Source organism: Chrysochloris asiatica, unplaced genomic scaffold, assembly GCF_000296735.1.
Source record: "Chrysochloris asiatica unplaced genomic scaffold, ChrAsi1.0 scaffold00159, whole genome shotgun sequence".
Lineage (NCBI taxonomy): Eukaryota > Metazoa > Chordata > Mammalia > Afrosoricida > Chrysochloridae > Chrysochloris > Chrysochloris asiatica.
Genome location: NW_006408677.1, coordinates 3,294,056 through 3,298,640, shown reverse-complemented (window position 1 = coordinate 3,298,640; position 4,585 = coordinate 3,294,056).

Below are 4,585 nucleotides of genomic sequence, written 5' to 3'. Positions count from 1 at the left end.
GTAAAACTCTTAACATCTGTGTGACTAATTGGCTGTTTTAAGGATTGGTTCCCCATCTGGAAGTCACTGTTTTCTCCCTCCACCCTTCATCCCACATGTACCTGGCTTAATCCCAAGCACCACTACAATACAAGATGTGTAATCATCTCCAGTCAATTTTAGATGATTGTTCTCATGTGGAGGGAGAAGGTGCACTACATGCACCGTTGATTCAGGTGCTCAAGGGCTATGAAGTAAATGGTTTCCCCTATTGGAGTCACTGTAATAGAAGTGTGGGGGATTTATAATTATATCCCTCCTTATAATTCAGTTAATTAATCAGCCCTTCCCACACACTTCCATTAGGTTCTTCTCACTAGGTAGGCCATTTTATTGGCAGCATGTAGCTCCCACATTCTATTTGCTTCCTGTCCTTTTCTTGGGGCTCCTTTTTACTCAGGGACCAGCATAGCCTCTTTCCAGGTGCACATTTTAAAAGTCTGGGGCCCTTCCTTTCTTTATGGTTCCCAGAAAGATACCAAATTACTGGTTTAGGTCCTTGTGATTTTAACCAATCTCCCTGGCCAAACTTTTCCTGACATTTTAGAAGCAACTTCAGTTCTCCTACCTGCCATTTCTATGGATCCCATGGTGCCATTTCTTCCTACCCTTCCTTATTGGGCACCTGTTAGGAAAAGAACTTTAAACTTTTTCCTCGCTTTCAGTGTTAGATATTCTTTTAGAACAAACAACACTAATAGTTTTTCTTTCACCTAGGAAGCTCCAATGCCTTGTTCTTTTTGTTTTCTTCTTTCTCAGGCAGCGACCTTGTCTTAGCATCGCTAATACATCTGTCATTCCGTTACCTGAGATTCCTAGCAGTTTGCACTATCCATCTGTACCTCATCATTGTCTTTCTCTCTTTGCTCAACTTCTTATATGTACAGTTTCTAAAGTATGTTTTCTATAGGTCTGCCTTCTTCATTCAATGCTACTGCCGCTACAAGGAGTTTGAAATTGAAATGGTCCCCATGATTTTGTTCTCTCAAAGTTCTTTCCCAGTTGGTGATGTAGTGCTGTCTTGTTCAGGCTTCAGAATAAAGTTGCCCATTTGGTTCACTGTATGCAAAAAAGCATAACTTCTAACCAATCACTTCAGAGAATTCCAGTAGAACACCAGTTATAGATCCTTCCTAAGATTTATTTGCAGGAAGTTCCACATCAGAACCCCAAAGGACACATAGGTGGAACTGTAATTGCATCTATAATACTAACTATGACACACGTAGCAGAAAGAAGCGGAGAATGAGACCAAGCTACTATGTGAGTTTTCTGCAGTGATTTATCACAAGAGGAAACTAGACAGCTCTCTGCTTAGCTCTTTTCTCTTCCAAACTCCTGAATCATTGTTGGAGAGATTAGGTGGGTTTTTCAGCACAGATTACTGACCACTAGAAGTGACCTGAAAGCTAATTACACTTGGATGGTGAAATAGGCCAGTGGACCAAAGGATCCTTCCCCAGCCTACTCTAGGCCATTTTATGGATTATCTTTCCCTCCTCCTCATTTAAGTATCCAGGTACATTCTTAAGCATAAAGTTTTTGTTGTTGTCAAGTACCGACAAGTCAGTTCCAACTCATAGCCACCCTGTATAGTGTTTCCAAGGAACAGCTGGTGGGTTTGAACTGCTGACCTTGCGGTTAGCAGACCACTGCTGATCCTACAAGCACTACACCTGCCTCAGCTGTCTGTAAAATTAATGGTAGTCTCAACCAACTTTCTAGAAGACATGTTGAAGTCTCAAGTTGTACTATTAGACTCAGTGCTGCTGGAAAAGCAGAATGTAGTCATAGTACTCAGTTTTGCGTTCTTGATGAGAATCTTAGTTTCTATGTATAATTTCCCTGAGACAGACTAGTGATCATTTAACAATGTAAATCAAACATATTGCTTTCCTACTGAAGACCCTCTTGTGGCTTTCCATTACACTCTAAATAAAATCCCAATAACTTCCCATGGTCTGCTCTTTCCATTTCCCCCATGGTAACCTATTGTGCACCTATTACGGCAAAGAATTTTAAAACCTTCCTTGACTTTTACTGTTGGGCCCTGAACCCCTTGTCTGTAATCCTCTGGATTCTAAGTATACTTTGGGGACAAATGACACTAATAGCCCCCTTCTATATGATCTGGCCTCTGCTTACTTTTCTGATCTCCCCTTGCATCATACTCCCAGCATTCACAAATTCTTCAGTCCACAGAACTTCTTTTGGTTCTTGAAGCCACAGCCTGTTTCTACCTCAGGGACTTTGTATTTGCTGTTCCCTCTGCCCAGTATTCTCCTTCCCCACATCCTTGTATAGCTCCTTTTCATCATTCAGATATCAGACCAAATGCCATCCTTTCAAAACAACTTTCTCTGGTCACCCAATCCAAGAACCTTTTTCTTCAAGTCACTTATTTTCATGCTGCTTTCTTTTATTCACAATAGTTGCCACAATCGAAATGATTTATAGTGTAGAGAAGCTCTGGTAGCGTAGTGGTTGCGAATCGGGCTGCTAACCTCACTGTCAGCAGTTCGAAACTCCCAGCTGTTCCACGGAAGAAAGATGAGGCTTTCTGCTCCCGTAAAGATTTACAGCCTCGGAAACCCTGTACAGGGTCGCTATGAGTCGGAATTGACTCCACGGCACATAGCAACAACATGTGCGTATTATCTGTCTTTCCTATAGAACGCAAGTTCCATGAAAGTAGAGACTATGAGTATTTTGTTCATTGCTGATTCCCTGGTGCTAGGTACCAGTAGGTGCTCAGCAAGTATTTACTGAATAAATAAATGGATGACACACGATGTTAGTTTATTGTTGTTGTTTAGTTTACTCCTTGGAGAAGCTGATGTGTTAGAAGGGCTGACCATTTTTGGTAAGTAGCAGAGCATTTTTAACCACTGCACCACCAGGGCTCGTCTCTGAAGCTGTTAGAAATGTGTCCAGTTGAAAGCGCTTCTCAGTTCCTATGAAGGGGGCAGTTACATGGTGTTCCTTGCACACATGTAACCTCTCCTTTATAAAGAAAATAATGCTGCCACCTGAGAGTTAAACTATTAAAATTTACACCCAAGAGATATGATTAGATATCTGCAGATATCAGCCAAGAAATTGTCTGGATATATGTGATTGGAAATTGGGGAACTCTCAAAGCTGTGCTCAAGGTGACCTAGGACAAATCTTAAGAAGGAAGGACTGGAATGCAATTTTAATTTTGTAAATGGAAACCAAATTAATTGTATTATACACTGCTGGGAGTGAATAGAAAGTAGTTGGCCACTCAGAAGCAAAGAAATGACAGTTTACTAGCCAAACTCCATCCAGGAGAATGAGTCTTGGCCAAGTGAACCCAGCGTTATGGGTTCCTTGGCAAGGCTGGCCCTGTAGTTGATTAGAGTGCTTCTAGCTGTCTAAGCTGAGAGACCATTCTTAAGATCAACTAGCTCCTCTTATTCTGATTTTATGCTCACCAAGCAATCTTTTGATAATTTATTTGGCTCCCCACACAACTTGCCTACAGAGAAAGAATTCACTGATCTGCCGACTCAAGCATTTTGGCCTGCTTAACAACTGTATTTCTCATTGCAAATTAATAAATTGGCATATATATATATATATATATATATATATATTAGAAAAGACAGCTATAGGTATATAAAATCAAATGTAAAAACATTCCTATACATCAAATCGACATGTGAGGCTGCTTAAGTTGGCTTTATCTTACTGAATTCACTCACTTCAGGCTCTGGATTTTAGCCTTGCAGCTTAGAAAGCTTGTTTTGATCTCTACACTGAGAGTGCAGCCATCTTCCACAAGGTTTTTGGAAGCAGCACTAAGGCATTCCCCAGGTGTCATATCCCTTTGTAGTGCTGTGTCTTGCACGGTGAAGTTTACTAAGAGGGATCATAATTTTTCTTCTGTGTTTGTTTTCAAATATGTCATCAGTGTTGAAGATTTCATTCTGAAAGCGATTGAATATTGTGTGTGGATAGAAAATGTTCTTTTTTTTTTTTCTTTTTTACTTTTAGGTCCCCATGTAAAGGACTTGGATATAGGTAGTTTATTTGGGAGATGATATCAGGAGTCACAAGAAGGAAATGAAGAAAGAGAGACAAGGAAGGAAGACAGGCTTCCCTGTGGGCAGCTGGGACTCAGTCCCCCTAGGGACTCTTTCGGAAATCATGTGGCACATGTCTCAGAGTCATTCCACGTGGAGGGTGGGAATTCTTTGATATTTATCCGTGGGCTTCCATCACCATTGGCTGAAAGTTAATCCCAGTAGTATTAACTACCCTGTACTTCCAGGTTGCCCCTGGCCTTGGCAGAGAAAAGCACCTACTATACCAGAAGAAATCCTCAGGCAAAGAAGAGAGAAGAACCAGTTGAGGTGGGAGACTGTCAGGATGGTTGAAACTGCAGACTACAGCCACAGGTGAAATCAGGTAGGCCAAGAGAAGATGGGGAGGGGCATCAACAGCCTGACAGACCCTTGAAACCCAATAGATAAATGAGCAAAAGACATGGTCTGACAAACTGTACACAGGTAATACAAAT